Raw genomic sequence first — 18,523 nt, forward strand, 5'->3', positions numbered from 1 at the left:
GTTGTTCTAGGAGCCCTGCAGGTTTCAGAGGAGAGCCTCTGTGTAGTTTGGAAGGTAGGAAACCGGGTACTGGCGTAAGTAAAACTGTTAGTCCAGGTCGATATGTATACGAGGGTAATCACAACAGTAGGGTCTCCTATTTTTTTATAAGTACATAGACCTGTTTATTTCTACAGAGGTCTATATCAGTTTACAGCTTGAACATTTATCTATTTTTCGACACAATCACCATTTCTGTCGATGTATTTTTGTAGACGCTGTGGGAGTTTTTGTATGCCCACGTCATACCAGCTCGCCGCCATGCTGTTCAGAAAGTTACGAACCTCTTCTTTCACCTCGTCGTCGCAGCTGAATCGCTTTCCGGCCAAATGTTCTTTTAACCTAGGGAACAGGTGATAGTGACTGGGCGCCAAGTCAGGACTACAGGGTGGGTGGGTGATTACGTTCCACTGAAACTGTTGCAGGAGAGCAACGGTTTGCCGAGCGATGTGTGGGCGAGCGTTGTCACGGAGAATGTGTACGCCCTTGCTCAACATTCCTCTTCTCCGGATCTGAATTGCCCGTTTGAGTTTTTTCAGAGTCTCACAGTACCTGTCGGCGTTAATTGTGGTCCCAGCGATTCAGCTCCGACGACGGGGTGAAAGAAGAGGTTCGTAACTCTCTGAACAGCATGGCGGCGAGCTGGTATGACATGGGCATACAAAAACTGCCACAGCGTCTACAGAAAATCATCGACAGAAATGGTGATCATGTCGAAAAATAGATAAATGTTCAAGCTGTAAACTGATGTAAACCATTGTAGAAATAAACAGGTCGACGTACTTATAAAAAAATAGGAGACGCTACTTTTGGAATTATATATATATATATATATATATATATATATATATATATATATATGTGTGTGTGTGTGTGTGTGTGTGTGTGTGTGTGTGTGTGTTTGTTGTGCTACAGAAGAATGCTGAAGATTAGATGGGTAGATCACATAACTAATGAGCAGGTATTGAATAGAATTGGGGAGAAGAGGAGTTTGTGGCACAACTTGACTAGAAGAAGGGATCGGTTGGTAGGACATGTTCTGAGGCATCAGGGGATCACCAATTTAGCATTGGAGTGCAGCGTGGAGGGTAAAAATCGTAGAGGGAGAGGAAGAGATGATTACACTAAGCAGATTCAGAAGGATGTAGGCTGCAGTAGGTAGTAGGAGATGAAGAAGCTTGCACAGGATAGAGTAGCATGGAGAGCTGCATCGAACCAGTCTCAGGACTGAAGACCAGAAAAATATATATATATATATATATATATATATATATATATATATATATATATATATATATATATGAGTTTCTTGATAACAACGTCGGCGCATTCCCAAGAATTAGCAATTAGCAGCTGTCACTCAGTTCGTACTAGGCAGAAATTCAGTCTCCATTTGGATCGCACTTCCGTGACTCTTGTGCAGCAAAGCGCGCAGTATACTGCTGCATCCATTTTCAATAAGCTGCCACTAGAATTCAAAAACTCTAAGTAGTAACCCACACGCTTTCAAATCGAAACAGAAGAGTTTCGTCATGTGTCATTGCGTCTATTCTGTCGATGATTTCCTTGAAAAATAACGCTGATTCCTGTGTTATATTGTTGGTTGCATTTACATGTACTTACTGCTTGTCTCTTTTGGGGTTCATAAACATTTTATTTTTATCTGTTATTACTCTTATGTTGCAATTTCATATACTGACACGTTCCATGTCCTTGGTGATTTGCTCCTCAATTTGGTCCTACGGAACTTGACGTGAAAAATAAAAAATATAGCAAATGTCCTGTGTTCGAGTCCCGGTACGACACACAGTGTTGATCTGCCAGGGAGTTCCATATCAGCACACGCTCCGCTGCAGAGCAAAAATTCTTTACTATTTAAAATACAGTGCTAAATTTCACAGTGTTCTTTATTAACACAAGAACGACACGTTTCGGCCGGATAGAGCATCATGATGTTATGTTTTTTTAAAAAAAATTAACTGCCAAAGAACATCCGCCAGTGAAGGGATGGTACGGAATAAAACGTACTAAAAGGCAGTCTTATCGGCATCAGTCCTCCTTCGACGGATGGTTTTTGGCAGATACGCTATGTGATCAAAAGTATCCGGACATCTTGCTGAAAAAAACTTACAAGTTCGTGGCGCCCACCATCGGTAATGCTGGAAATCTCCATGGTGTTGTCCCACCCTCAGCCTTGATGACAGCTTCCACTCTCGCAGGGATACGTTCAGTCAGGTGCTGGAAGGTTTCTCGGGGAATGGCAGCCCATTCTTCACGGAGTGCTGCACTGAGGAGAGGTATCGATGTCGGTCGGTGAGGCCTGGCACGAAGTCGGCGTTCCAAAACATCCCAAAGGTGTTCTGTAGGATTCAGGTCAGGTCTCTGTGCAGGCCGGTCCATTACAGGGATGTTACTGTCGTGTAACCACTCCGCCACAGGCCGTGCATTATGAACAGGTGCTCGATCGTCTTGAAAGATGCAATCGCCATCCCCGAATTGCTCTTCAACAGTGGGAAGCAAGAAGGTGCTTAAAACATAAATGTAGCCCTGTTCTGTGATAGTGCCACGCAAAGCAAGGGGTGCAAGCTCCCTCCATGAAAAACACGGCAACTCCGTAACACCACCGCCTCCGAATTTTACTTTTGGCACTACACACGCTGGCAGATGACGTTCACCGGGCATTCGCCATACGCACACCCTGCCATCGGATCGCCACATTGCGTACCGTGATTCGTCACTCAACACGACGTTTTGCACTGTTCAATCGCCCTATGTTTACGCACCTTACACCAAGAGAGGCGTCGTTTGGCATTTACCGGCTGCTTATGAGCTGGTGCTCGACTATGAAATCCAAGTTTCCTCACCTCCCCCATAACTGTCATAGTACTTGCAGTGGATCCTGATGCAGTTTGGAATTCCTGTGCGATGGTCTGGATAGATGTCTGCCTATTACACATTACGACCCTCTTCAACTGTCGGCGGTCTCTGTCAGTCAACAGACGAGGTCGGCCTGTAGGCTTTTGTGCTGTACGTGTCCCCTTCACGTTTCCACTTCACTATCACATCGGAAACAGTGGACCTAGAGATGTTTAAGAGTGTGGAAATCTCGAGTACTGGCGTATGACACAAGTGACACCCAATCACCTGACCACGTTCGAAGTCCATGAGTTCCGCGGAGCGCCCCATTCTGCTCTCTCACGATGTCTAATGACTACTGAGGTCGCTGATATGGAGTACCTGGCAGTAGGTGGCAGCACAATGCACCTGATATGAAAAACTTATGCTTTCGGGGATGTCCGGATACTTTTGATCACATAGTGTATACCTCAACTACTAAACAACATCCATCAGAGAAGGGATGATACCGAATAAAACGTACTAAAAGGCGGCCTTACCTGTATCATCACTTTTTGACGGATGGTTTTTGGGAGATAATTTATGACTAATGTTAAAAAATATATCGGCTTGTTTATAGTGTAAAACACTAAGATTGACGCGTTTCGGAAGCCAAGCTTCCATCATCAGAATAATAAAAAGTAATTCTGATGATGGAAGCTTGACTTCCGAAACGCGTCAATTTTAGTGTTTTACACTATAAACAAGTGGTTGAGCCGACATGTTTTTTAACATTGACATCCACAACCACGACCTCTCATCCAGTATGGATAAAATCATAATTTATGACTGTCTTAACATGACCAGCCGTGCGGCGTAGCCGCTCGGTCTCGGTCGCCTTGCCACGGTTCGCGCGGCTTCCCTCGTCGGAGGTTCGAGTGCTCCTTCGGGCATGGGTGTGTGCGTAAGTTACTTTAAGTTGGATTAAGTAGGGCGTAAGCCTAGGGATCGATAACCTCAGCAGTTCGGTCCCATAAAAAAAAAGAACCTGATGATAATCCATCCGGACGAAACGCATCGTTCTTGAGTTAATAAAGAGTGTTGTGCAACGTACGACTATTTTTTAAATAGTAGCATTATTTATTTAGCAAATGGCTATTACAGACATATCATGAAATTAAAATACATATACATATGTACATATTGACACACAAGAAACTTCGGCTTTACAACTGAATATCCAGTCCCTCAATCCAGCGCACTGCATCTGGAGTTGCTGGCAGGAAGTCCTCTTTGGCGCCGTGATAGGCTCGAATCCTGCATTCACTGACAATGTGGTGAACAGTCTGGTATGGAGCCCCGCAGTCTCAAGCTGGATCAGGCAGCTTCTTCCACTTAAAGACAGTATCCCTGCATCGGCCATGGCCGGTACGGATTCTGTTGAGAGCAGTCCAGGTCTCGCGTGGTAGGTCGAATCCACTTGGAAGTTTAGCACCTGAGAAGATGTTATGCAGGTGCACATCTGTCACTGCTTCCCAACGACCTTTCCAGAGGTTTGAAATCCTTAGCAACCATGTCCGCAGCATCGCACAGAGTTGGATGGCCTGATTTCAGTCGCTTTCAGAGCTCATTAACAAGAAACATTGGACCAACTATCAGACTCGATCAACTGAATATCGAAAGCATTAGCAGGGCAAAGTGTGACTACCTGTCAAAATTTTTGCTGGACAACAATAGTAGTAACAATGGGGCTACTGTGGTACGACGCCGAAATGGATTGAAATTATTTTAATCAGAACTCCTTCTTGAGTATTACCATACCTTGCAGCAATATTGACGGTAACGTTATTTCGATCACACACTGCTGAAAAATATGGCCGGTGTGAAGGAACCTTGACACGAAGGTGTTTAGGTTCAGAACGGCTGGTGGAGCTCGGACGTATTTTTGGGGGTGCTAAGCGAAATGTTCAGAGAGAGAGAGAGAGAGAGAGAGAGAGAGGGAGGGAGGGAGGGTGAGAGGGAGGGAGGGAGGGAGTGCACACCTTCGTGATGGTGTGCGGACATTTGCCACGTCGGACACATTTGCCACGCCGGACACGTTTGCCATGCCGGACACGTTTGCCACGCCGGACACGTTTGCCACGCCGGACACGTTTGCCACGCCGGACACGTTTGCCACGCCGGACACGTTTGCCACGCCGGACACGTTTGCCACGCCGGACACGTATGCCACGCCGGACACGTATGCCACGCCGGACATTTGCCACGCCGGACATTTGCCACGCCGGACATTTGCCACGCCGGACATTAGCATGCCGGACATGTGCCACGCCGGACATTAGCATGCCGGACATGTGCCACGCCGGACATCTGCCACGCCGGACATCTGCCACGCCGGACATCTGCCACGCCGGACATCTGCCACGCCGGACATCTGCCACGCCGGACATCTGCCGCGCCGGACATCTGCCGCGCCGGACATCTGCCGCGCCGGACATCTGCCGCGCCGGACATCTGCCGCGCCGGACATCTGCCGCTCCGGACATCTGCCGCGCCGGACATCTGCCGCGCCGGATATCTGCCGCGCCGGACATCTGCCCCGCCGGACATCTGCCATGCCGGACATCTGCCACGCCGGACATCTGCCACGCCGGACATTTGCCACGATGTTACCTGCTCTGACGGGTTGGGTCCCTTGTCTCCCCCTCCTCCTCTCATCGCTTACTGAGCCTTTCCTCTGGCTTACTTAACATAGGACCAGAATCTCTTTGGATTTTGCGCCACATTTCTAGAGACAGTTTCGTTGTGGAAACTATTAAATGCATTTCGCATTGAAATCCACACCAAATTTCGAGCCGCACTAAAACTTCGCCAATCTTGGAGATTCTGCGCTCGTCTAAATTATACGTGCCTTTTTCAGTGCTCCTGTAGCAGCTTTCTGTCGTGTTTCGTGTACCATGTGGGATCAGTTCCGTCTCTTATAAATTTATTTGGTATGAATCTCTCGAGTGCTGTTGATACTATTTCTTTGAACTTAGGCCACATATTGTCTTCACTTACATAGTTTGGAAGGATTGGAGACTGTCTCTTAGAAAGAGGTCAACCGAATTTTTAGCTGCTTTTATAGATATGTTTCGTATTTAGTTTCGGTTAATTTCTTTGTTACCGAATTGAGCCTCGCTACGACTGTGTGTTCACTAATCCCTGTATCCGTGGTGATGCTCAGGATTATTTGTGGCTAAAAGTGTGCTTTCGTGACCATTTACAATTTGAATGGCCTCGTGAACTAATTGTTCAAAATAATTAAAAAAAGCACTTAGAACAATTACGGAAGTTGTTTTCTATCTACAATAGGGTGTGAAAATGTATTTTTGTCAACATATGGAAGGTAAATTGAAGTCACTGCCAACTATAATTTTATGAGTAGGGTACCTATTTGTGATGAGACTCAAGTTTTCTTTGAACTGTTCAGCAACTGTTTCATCTGAGACCGGGGGTCGCTAAAAGGAGCCAGTTATTAATTTATTCCGGTTGTCGAATATAACCTCTGCCCATACTAAGTCACGGGAACTATTTGCTGCAATGTCGCTTGCGAGCTGGAACACACATTACATTATTTTTCGTTAAGTTGTGCTTCTTCTTTCTGTTGTAGTGGAGATCATTACAATTACGGCTTTTCCCTCCAAAACCTAGGATGCTTTCTCTGTGACCCTGTAAATACCAGAGCTAAACAATGTAGAACAACAAGGTACAAGCATAGCATTCTGTATTACTTCGTTTCCTTATTTCTAACATTTTAAAATTGTACGTCGACTTTAGATGACATGTCAATCATAGATGTTCTTGTCTCTATTTAGAGATAGTATTTTCAGTCATGTTTTGAACATTGTCCCGCTACACTTTATTGGCTAACGTTTCGCAGCAAGAGATATCGCATTTTAGAGAGTAAATTAATATGGAGTATGTCGTTCTTCTTTTCAGACATTCACATACCCATTTCTTCTTTCCTTGTTGTCTTTTGGGCATGCAATTGTAGCCATTAAAGTAGGCACAAAAGCAGTGATCAAAATTATTACCGTACATTCGCGTTCTCTTTACATCGTTCCCTTCTTGTTGCTCCCATGGCGATGGACTGTTTCTATCGCAAACAGTTGCCGTGAAAGGAAGCTATCGTACAGAGGGAGGGATCTATATTTGAGTCGCCCAGATGCAAAACCGTCCATGTCCTTCGTAACCGGCATTGAGAAAAAGTGGAAAAACCGTTTTCACTGGGTAAATACACACTGCCCTAAACTGTATGTTGTATACATAAGTATGGATTAGTACAAAACCATTTGGGCTATTGAAAAAAAAAATCAGGAACTCAATGCATGTAAGATACAGGGTGTTTCAAAAATGACCGGTATATTTGAAACGGCAATAAAAACTAAACGAGCAGCGATAGAAATACACCGTTTGTTGCAATATGCTTGGGACAACAGTACATGTTCAGGCAGAAAAACTTTCGAAATTACAGTAGTTACAATTTTCAACAACAGATGGCGCTGCGGTCTGGGAAACTCTATAGTACGATATTTTCCACATATCCACCATGCGTAGCAATAATATGGCGTAGTCTCTGAATGAAATTACCCGAAACCTTTGACAACGTGTCTGGCGGAATGGCTTCACATGCAGATGAGATGTACTGCTTCAGCTGTTCAATTGTTTCTGGATTCTGGCGGTACACCTGGTCTTTCAAGTGTCCCCACAGAAAGAAGTCACAGGGGTTCATGTCTGGCGAATAGGGAGGCCAATCCACGCCGCCTCCTGTATGTTTCGGATAGCCCAAAGCAATCACACGATCATCGAAATATTCATTCAGGAAATTAAAGACGTCGGCCGTGCGATGTGGCCGGGCACCATCTTGCATAAACCACGAGGTGTTCGCAGTGTCGTCTAAGGCAGTTTGTACCGCCACAAATTCACGAAGAATGTCCAGATAGCGTGATGCAGTAATCGTTTCGGATCTGAAAAATGGGCCAATGATTCCTTTGGAAGAAATGGCGGCCCAGACCAGTACTTTTTGAGGATGCAGGGACGATGGGACTGCAACATGGGGCTTTTCGGTTCCCCATATGCGCCAGTTCTATTTATTGACGAAGCCGTCCAGGTAAAAATAAGCTTCGTCAGTAAACCAAATGCTGCCCACATGCATATCGCCGTCATCAATCCTGTGCACTATATCGTTAGCGAATGTCTCTCGTGCAGCAACGGTAGCGGCGCTGAGGGGTTGCCGCGTTTGAATTTTGTACGGATAGAGGTGTAAACTCTGGCGCATGAGACGATACGTGGACGTTGGCGTCATTTGGACCGCAGCTGCAACACGGCGAACGGAAACCCGAGGCCGCTGTCGGATCACCTGCTGCACTAGCTGCGCGTTGCCCTCTGTGGTTGCCGTACGCGGTCGCCCTACCTTTCCAGCACGTTCATCCGTCACGTTCCCAGTCCGTTGAAATTTTTCAAACAGATCCTTTATTGTATCGCTTTTCGGTCCTTTGGTTACATTAAACCTCCGTTGAAAACTTCGTCGTGTTGCAACAACACTGTGTTCTAGGCGGTGGAATTGCAACACCAGAAAAATCCTCTGTTCTAAGGAATAAACCATGTTGTCTACAGCACACTTGCACGTTGTGAACAGCACACGCTTACAGCAGAAAGACGACGTACAGAATGGCGCACCCACAGACTGCGTTGTCTTCTATATCTTTCACATCACTTGCAGCGCCATCTGTTGTTGAAAATTGTAACTACTGTACTTTCGAAAGTTTGTCCGCCTGAAAATGTACTGCTGTCCCAAGCATATTGCAACAAACGGTGTATTTCTATCGCTGCTCGTTTAGTTTTTATTGCCGTTTCAAATATACCGGTCATTTTTGAAACACCCTGTATAAGCAAAATAAAAATGGACTTGGACAGTTTTGCGTCTGACTTTGCAGATGGCCACTTTTGCATGCAACTGAAATGGACATGGACACTTTCAACCTGACTAGTTGTACATGAGGAGAGGATATGGGGTGAACATAAAACTTTGTATTCAGTTTTAATTTATTTTAATATTTCTGAAGGTACATGGTGTAACAACTGACAAACTGCAATCCACTTAATACATGATATCTGGAACAATGTCATCATCTTCTCCTGCTAGGTATTCTGATTCAACTTATGCCCCTGACCCGCTGGAACCTAGTAATGTCGTGTACCACGGCAGGGATTCACGTTCCCTCCAGGACTCACCGTAGTGTTTCTGGAGCAGTTTTGAAGCATCCTTCAGTTTCTTTTCATTAATAGGAACGACCGTGTTCGTAAAGCAGCTCGAGTTTGTGTGTCCTAAGTGTTTCCCACGTTTGCGTAGGGACACTGGTAGGTTGATTTCAGAATTATAATTAGGCTCCCCATGGACGTTTATAGCATTCTGAGAATGTGTATAACTTTCAGAATAAACAGCTGTAAGATACCACACAAGTACAATGTTAACATGCTTATGGTAGCCATCTTGCATTACAGTCACATGACCCCAGCCTTCAATGCGATTTGTCAAAAGGGACAAGGCAAGTTTTGCACCCGACTTACTGATGGACATGGACAGTTTTGAATCTAACCACACTTTTCGTGAGCTGTTTTCCATAGGACATGGAAAGCTTTAAGCATAAATAGCATTTCAAGCATGTGTACGAGGTGCATTCAAGTTCTAAGGCCTCCGACTTTTTTTTTCTACTTAACTACTAACCCGAAATCGATGAAACTGGCGTTACTTCTCGACGTAATCGCCCTGCAGACGTACACATTTTTCACAACGCTGACGCCACGATTCCATGGCAGCGGCGAAGGCTTCTTTAGGAGTCTGGTTTGACCACTGGAAAATCGCTGAGGCAATAGCAGCACGGCTGGTGAATGTGCGGCCACGGAGAATGTCTTTCATTGTTGGAAAAAGCCAAGAGTCACTAGGAGCCAGGTCAGGTGAGTAGGAAGCACGAGGAATCACTTCAAAGTTGTTATCACGAAGAAACTGTTGCGTAACGTTAGCTCGATGTGCGGGTGCGTTGTCTCGGTGAAACAGCACACGAGCAGCCCTTCCCAGACGTTTTTGTTGCAGTGCAGGAAGGAATTTGTTCTTCAAAACATTTTCGTAGGATGCACAGGTTACCGTAGAGCCCTTTGGAACGCAATGAGTAAGGATTACGCCCTCGCTGTCCCAGAACATGGACACCATCACTTTTTCAGCACTGACAGTTACCCGAAATTTTTTTGGTGGCGGTGAATCTGTGTGCTTCCATTGAGCTGACTGGCGCTTTGTTTCTGGATTGAAAAATGGCATCCACGTCTCATCCATTGTCACAACCGACGAAAAGAAAGTCCCATTCGTGCTGTCGTTGCGCGTCAACATTGCTCGGCAACGTGCCACACGGGCAGCCGTGTGCTCGTCCGTCAGCATTCGTGGCACCCACCTGGATGACACTTTTCGCATTTTCAGGTCGTCGTGCAGGATTGTGTGCACAGAACCCACAGAAATGCCAACTCTGGAGGCGATCTGTTCGACAGTCATTCGGCGATCCCCCAAAACAATTCTCTCCACTTTCTCGATCGTGTCGTCAGACCGGCTTGTGTGAGCCCGAGGTCGTTTCGGTTTGTCGTCACACGACGTTCTGCCTTCATTAAACTGTCGCACCCACGAATGCACTTTCGACACATCCGTAACTCCGTCACCACGTGTCTCCTTCAACTGTCGATGAATTTCAATTGGTTTCACACCACGCAAATTCAGAAAACGAATGATTGCACGCTGTTCGAGTAAGGAAAACGTCGCCATTTTAAGTATTTAAAACAGTTCTCATTCTCGCCGCTGGCGGTAAAATTCCATCTGCCGTACGGTGCTGCCATCTCTGGGACGTATTGACAATGAACGCGGCCTCATTTTAAAACAATGCGCATGTTTCTATCTCTTTGCAGTCTGGACAAAAAAAAATCGGAGGCCTTAGAACTTGAATGCACCTCGTAAAATGTCATGCTCTACAATCCAAAGTTGCGAACTCAAATTTTTTTTTTAAAGTGGACATGGACAGTTTTGCATCCGAGCGACTCATTTATACTTGGCAGAAGTAATTACATACCGGCATAACCGTCGGTATTGCTTTCGTTTCCCAAAAGATATAAATATTTCGATTTCGGAAAAGAAGCTCTGTATTTGGTCAAGATGTCGAGGAAGAAGGTCGCTTACCTACTGGTTGTCTCGAGTAAGACGTGGAGACGGCGGTTTGAAAGCGGACAGAAGAAGTACGAGGAAGGGCGTCGCTTAACCTGAGGGATCGGTACTCAAGCTACCTGGCGAAGGGGCGAGTGTGGCAAATGTGCGGCGTGGCAAACGTCCGGCATTCCTTCGCGACAGCCAGTGGCGGCTACTCCAGCGCCGACAGGATGAGCTGCGTTCGCCTTGGCCCCGGCTGTACCGGCCATTCACGAGCGGCGATCGTGGAGAATGGCGAGGCCCTCACTTAAAGGGGGCCGACCGCTCTGGAAGGCGTCTGGAGGCGGCTGCACCGGCGGCGCCGTTTTCTCCGCAAGCAGCGCCTGGAGAACACGCGGTCGTCATCGACCCCCTCGCCACCCCCACTGGCTTTCTCCAGGCGCTGTCGTCCTCAGCTGTACCTCTTGCGACCGTCAACACACTCTTGTCGCCCACACTTGATTTATTAATTCTTGAAGTTGTCACTCATTTCGCCGGGCGGCCACAATTTCACAGCACCCGCCACGGCGAGAGAGTTACACACACTGCGGGCTATACGAGAATGGAACATCAGAGAACTGCTGTGGTTCGATGAACCCTCTGCTGCGCAATTCAGTGTGGTTTGCAGAGTATCCATGTACACGCAGACGTAGATGAACCGGTTTCATTAGCAATACTCACCTCTTTGTTGCTCTTCTTTGTTGTGACTTGAACGCTGGATATGTATTTGCTCTCTTCAAACGGTTCAACCGCCTCTGAGCACTATGGGACTTAACTTCTGAGGTCATCAGCCTTCTAGAACTCAGAACTACACTACTGGCCATTAAAATTGCTACACCACGAAGATGACGTGCTACAGACGCGAAATTTAACCAAGAGGAAGAAGATGCTGCGATATGCAAATGATTACCTTTTCAGAGCATGCACACAAGGTTGGCGCCGGTGGCGACACCTACAACGTGCTGACACGAGGAAAGTTTCCAATCGATTTCTCATACACAAACAGCAGTTGACCGGCGTTGCCTGGTGAAACGTTGTTGTGATGCCTCGTGTAAGGAGGAGAAATTCGTACCATCACGTTTCCGACTTTGATAAAGGTCGGATTGTAGCCTATCGCGATTGCGGTTTATCGTATCGCGACATTGCTGCTCGCGTTGGTCGAGATCCAATGACTGTTAGCAGAATATGGAATCGGTGGGTTCAGGAGGGTAACACGGAACGCCGTGCTGGATCCCGATGGCCTCGTATCACTAGCAGTCGAGATGACAGGCATCTTATCCACACGGCTGTAACGGATCGTGCAGCCACGTCTCGATCCCTGAGTCAACAGATGGCGACGTTTGCAAGACCACAACCACCTGCACGAACAGTTCGACGACGTTTGCAGCAGCACGGACTAGCAGCTCGGAGACCGTGGCTGCGATTACCCTTCACGGTGCATAACAGACAGGAGCGCCTGCGATGGTGTACTCGACGACGAACCTGGGTGCACGAATGTCAAAACGTCATTTTTTCGGATGAATCCAGGTTCTGTTTACAGCATCACGATGGTCGCATCCGTGTTTGGCGTCATGGCGGTGAACGCACATTGGAAGTGTGTATTCATCATCGCCATATTGGCGTATCACCCGGCGTGATGGTATGGAGTGCCATTGGTTACACGTCTCGGTCACCTCTTGTTCGCATTGACGGCACATTCAACAGTGGACGTTACACTTGAGATGTGTTACGACCCGTGCCTCTACCCTTCATTCGATCCGTGCGAAACCCTACATTTCAGCATGTTGCAGGTCCTGTACGGGCCTTTCTGGATACAGAAAACGTTCGACTGCTGCCCTGGCCAGCACATTCCCCAGATCTCTCACCAATTGAAAGCGTCTGGTCAATGGTGGCCGAGCAACTAGCTCTTCACAATACGCCAGTCACTACTCTCGATGAACTGTGGTATCGTGTTGAAGCTGCATGGGCAGCTGTACCTGTACACGCCATCCGAGCTCTGTTTGACTCGATGCCCAGGCGTATCGAGGCCGTTATTACGGCCGGAGGTGGTTGTTCTGGGTACTGATTTCTCAGGATCTATGCAGCCAAATTGCGTGAAAATGTAATCACATGTCAGTTGTAGTATATTTGTCCAATGAATACGTGTTTATCATCTGTATTTCTTCTTGGTGTAGCAATTTTTATGACCAGTAGCGTACTTAAACCTAACTAACCTAAGGACATCACACATATCCATGCCCCGAGGCAGGATTCGAACCTGCGACCGTAGCGGCCGGCCACATGTATCTGGATGAACAGGTGGAGGGGTGGGGGGTGGTGGTGGTGGAAGACTGGTTGGAATCGCAGTCCTCCGAAATGCGTCCCGGGACATCGCGCTTCGCTCGTTGCACGCAGTCGGTGCGCCGAGCTGCCACCACGGAATCGAGGTGTTGCGCGTCCGTTGTTAACCTTTGCCCTGCGATTTCTTGGACCTTTTTTCTCTCTCTGGTCCGCTTTCGCGTGGCCGGTGGGAATGTGGGAATGAGCACGACGCCCTACTGTGATGCGTGCAGCGGCAGCGGCAGCGGCGTCCACGCACAACGCGTGACGTGTCCCCCCCGGCCGTGCGTGGGGGAGACAGCCCACTGGCCGCGCTGACAGCTAAACAAATGAGCGCCGCACAGTGGCGGAGGTGTGGGCGCACCGCGCCTCCTGCCAGCGGGACGTCTGCAGCCCGGGGGTCCTCTTAAAGGACGCCGCACACCGCTCGGCTGGGATTCAGCTGGTCTGCGCCTCGGGTGTCAGCCGGACATTACCCTAGTGCTACGAGGGATATTTCTGTAAGCTTCCAAGACACCTATGTTCTAATCCAGGGCCGGCCAAACGCTGCACAGTCTGCAGACGTGCAGAAGTGCTGCACATGCGCGCACGTGTGCGACAGCGACATCTGTTACTAGACATGTGTCCTAAATGAACGGCGGCCTCTCCACTTCGCTGTTTATGTGGTACAAATGGCTCTGAGAACTATGGGACTTAACATCTATGGTCATTAGTCCCCTAGAACTTAGAACTACTTAAACCTAACTAACCTAAGGACAGCACACTACACCCAGCCATCACGAGGCAGAGAAAATCCCTGACGCCGCCGGGAATCGAACCCGGGAACCCGGGCGTGGGAAGCGAGAACGCTACCGCACGACCACGAGATGCGGGCTATGTGGTACAAGCAAGAGCGCAACATACCCAGTCTCATTTACCCTGGCAACCGTAACCTTAACAGAGAAGTACTGAGAAATGGCAGGTACTGTGAAAAAGCAAAGGATGGGATATATATGTTCTCAGTCGTTTAAAAATGACTGGGAACTGCAATTCTTTTTTGTAGCCGTTGGTGAAAACTCACCGTGTTTGCTGTGCCGCCGAATAATAGGCGGCCAGCGTAAGTTTTCAATTGAGAGACACTATAATACATATCACAAAGACGAGTGTAGTGTACTCAAGAGTGAAGAAGGGCAAGCAAAATTAAATGTCCTTAAGAAAATGGATGAGACACATCAGCTCCATTATCATTTCTCATGACCAGTGACAAACGTGTTTGGATTTATTCCTTTCATAATTAAAAATTATTGTTTACTAATTGTGCATTAGTACCTCATTCTGCTCCATGTTACATTATTATCATGAAAGTTGGTCATTAAACGGATTGTTCCAATGTATACTTACATTTAGGTTTTTTTCTTTTAAGTGTGGACGCCTACGCTCAGCTGAAGTCGATAAAACATAACATTCATCTAATTTTCGGTTATTGTGCAGATTTCAGACGTAACTGATGAAAGATGTAGCAATAATGGTACTGAAATAAGTGATCAGCGAGAGGTCTGCGGTTGTCATTCTGTTCAGAGGTCAGTGAGACAGAAATTGTGTGGGTGTAACTGAGGGCACCGAGAATTATAGGAAACCTTGCATTAGTTTAATGTTATTTGAAATCATGAATAAGGTTCGTTGGAAGTCGCTAAGTGCTCTCTTTCTTAAATACTAGATCAGTGGTTTTTTTTTTCCTTTATTGAGTTTCGATTCCCCCTAAAGGGGGCGGGCTGGCAGCAGCTTATTACGCCGCTCTTCAGCCTACAGAATTTGTTGTACAAAGATGAAGATAATAAAAAAAAATGATAACAGTTGGCGATAAAATCGGTGACTTAAAGGTAAAATGGCGGAAAATTCTGGAGCTTAAAACATAAAACACAGGGTGGATGATGCTAATAAAATACACAGGAAGCAGAAAAATAATAGACAGACAATTAAAAAAACACGGCGACAGTCTGGGTTCTGTTCGCAAGAGATATAAAAAGCACACCCAGCGACAGCACGATTTCTGTTCGCAACGCTGTGGAAAGACGCACAACACTGAACACTCACTTAAACACTGCACGAAAAAATTGGCACATATATGACATACCACAGCCGAGAGCAGGTGGGGGGAAACTGGTCAGATGACGGGAAAAAGGGGGAGGAAGGAGAGGAAAAGTGAAGGGGGAGGGGGGAAAGGAGCCAATGGAAGATGAGGATACATAGGAGGGGGGGGGGGTGGTGAGCAGACGTGCCAGGGAGTGGGGAAGGCAGAGGAGGGGAGTACAAAAGGACTCGGGGGGGGGAGAAAGGAGATAGGGGGAGGGTAGGCGGGGAGAAAACACAGGATGGAAGGGGGGGGAGGAGGAAGAGGGAGCCCAGGGAAAGGACGGAGGAAAGGAAGACTAGATCAGAAACATTACGCGTATTTTCGTGCCGTCAGTCAAGCTGGCTTAATAAAAACCCACAGTTGTTAACTGTATTACTTGTGTTACTGGGTTAAACTGTTGACATAAAAGTAGACGTCTCATTGAGTAGACTGTGACAGTATTTTAAATGTTTTAATACGCAGAATACCTTCCCATGGTTGGCTCGCAAGCGGTGGAAAGAGCACTAGAATGCGCCGGTACACAGTACCCCAGCAAGTGGACAAAGCGACATCTGTGCGTAGAAACATGCACTACGTGAACGCTGACGGCTGCGGCGTGCACGCTGTGACCCGGAAGTTGCACACGTGCAGGAGCACCGCACGCGTGCACAATTTCTGGCCGGCCCTGTTCTAATCGAATCCACCGTGACAGCTGTGGACATCCGAAAATTATTTGCGGACCACCTGCATCCTTCCATTCTCGACGTCTTCCCTGATGCGGACGATACCTCGAAAACGTACTAACTGCTGATTTTAAGGGGGGTAGGATCTCTCCACCTCCACACCCTCCATCTCCTTCATCAGGGCAATTTCCAACGCCTCCCCCTCCCGGATGACGAACTTCGCCGTGACATCTACCCTTCCTTCCAACTATAACCTGGCCTTGTTCCCCCCCCCTCTCCCCAGGGCCCCCTTCTCCTCTTTCCTCCTTCTCCCAGAGCGGATTTTCCTCCGCTCCCCCCTCCCCTGAGACCCTGCACCCCATACTTGCCTCTCTCCTTCCCACATCCCTCCCTACCTGGCCCTCTTCCGCGCGCCCCCCGCACACCTCCCCCATCTCTTCCCCTCCCTCCCTTCTTCAGGTCTCCCTCATCTCCTAGCGCCTGGCAGATCCTCTGTATTGCTCTTCATCGGTCTGCCACATAAGTGTTGTTTAGTGCTGTTTCTCGTGTGCGTCAAGAGGTGTGCTTTTAATTGTGTCCTGCCTTGAGGTTCGCCGTCAGTGTTACGTTATGTGCTACGCCATCCGTCGCTACCTTTATGCTCCAGTCATACTGTGCCTTGTGTTCTTTTAACCGTCGCAGTGTGTGGCTTTTTGTGTGTGCTACTTTTAAACAGTTTTTTTTATCTCCATTTTACAGTCACCCCGTTTTTTTGTCTATTGTCTTCCATGATGTTCCCCTTTTTTATATCTATGTTCACCTTATTCTCTCCTTTGCTGTTTTTAAATGTCTTCTATTGTTTTGCTCTATGTCTTTCGGCTGAAGAGCAGCGCCTATGCTGCTGCCAGCCCGCCCCGATGGGGAATTGAAATACAATAAAGGCAAAAAAAGGGAGGGTGGGGGTAGGACGACAAACAAGGCCCCGGGAGTAGACAACATTCCCTCTGAACTACTGACAGAGACCAGTTTGTAGCACTGCCACGGCCAGTCCATCGATTAGGGTAGGTGCGGTTGAGATGGTCCCTCACAAGTAAAGTAACATGTGGAGAGACACCGTCATGTTGAAATTTTATTCCAGTTCACTTGGCTGAAGGAACGTCTTCCAATAGTTCCGCAAATGAATTTTCCAAAAAAAATGCGGGTACCTCTCTCCCGTCAATCGCTGATTGATAATATATGGACTTATCAAAAGGTTACCGATCATGTCGCACCAAACATTTATGGCAAAACTATTGCTATACTCTGTATTTTCCTGTGACCCTCGATGATTATGGCGTAAGTCGTTTATTCCGTTCCTGAAAAGTGGACTTCGTCAGTGAATAGTATCTATGGAAGCAAATGACTATTCTCAGTTACCCAGTGACAGAATTGAAGTCGTTGGACATTGTCGCCAACGTGGAGATTTTGGACACGCTGTATGTGAAATGGATACAGGTTTCCCGCATGTAATGTTTCCCATGAATATCAAGAGCTCAGATGGAAACACAGTTCTAAGCAAAAAAGGGAAAGCAGAAAGGTGGAAGGAGTATGTAGAGGGTCTATACAAGGGCGATGTACTTGAGGACAATACTATTGAAATGCAAGAGGATGTGGATGAAGATGAAATGGGAGATAAGATACTGCGTGCAGAGTTCGACAGAGCACTGAAAGACCTGAGTCGAAACAAGGCCCCGGGAGTAGACAACATTCCATTAGAACTACTGACGGTCTTGGGAGAGCCAGTCATGACAAAACTCTACCATCTGGTGAGCAAGATGTATGAGACAGGCGAAATACCCACAGACTTCAAGAAGAATATAATAATTCCAATCCCAAAGAAAGCAGGTGTTGACAGATGTGAAAATTACTGAACTATCAGTTTAATAAGTCACAGCTGCAAAATACTAACACCAATTCTTTACAGACGAATGGAAAAACTAGTAGAAGCCGACCTCGGGGAAGATCAGTTTGGATTCCGTAGAAATGTTGGAAGACGTGAGGCAATACTGACCCTACGACTTATCTTAGAAGCTAGATTAAGGAAAGGTAAACCTACGTTTCTAGCATTTGTAGACTTGGAGAAAGTGTTTGACAATGTTGACTGGAATACTCTCTTTCAAGTTCTGAAGGTGGCAGGGGTAAAATACAGGGAGCGAAAGGCTATTTATAATTTGTACAGAAACCAGATGGCAGTTATAAGAGTCGAGGGGCATGAAAGGGAAGCAGTGGTTGGGAAAGGAGTGAGACAGGGTTGTAGCCTATCCCCGATGCTAT

The sequence above is a fragment of the Schistocerca nitens genome, chromosome 11 (genome assembly GCF_023898315.1).
Source record: "Schistocerca nitens isolate TAMUIC-IGC-003100 chromosome 11, iqSchNite1.1, whole genome shotgun sequence".
Classification (NCBI taxonomy): Eukaryota; Metazoa; Arthropoda; class Insecta; order Orthoptera; family Acrididae; genus Schistocerca; species Schistocerca nitens.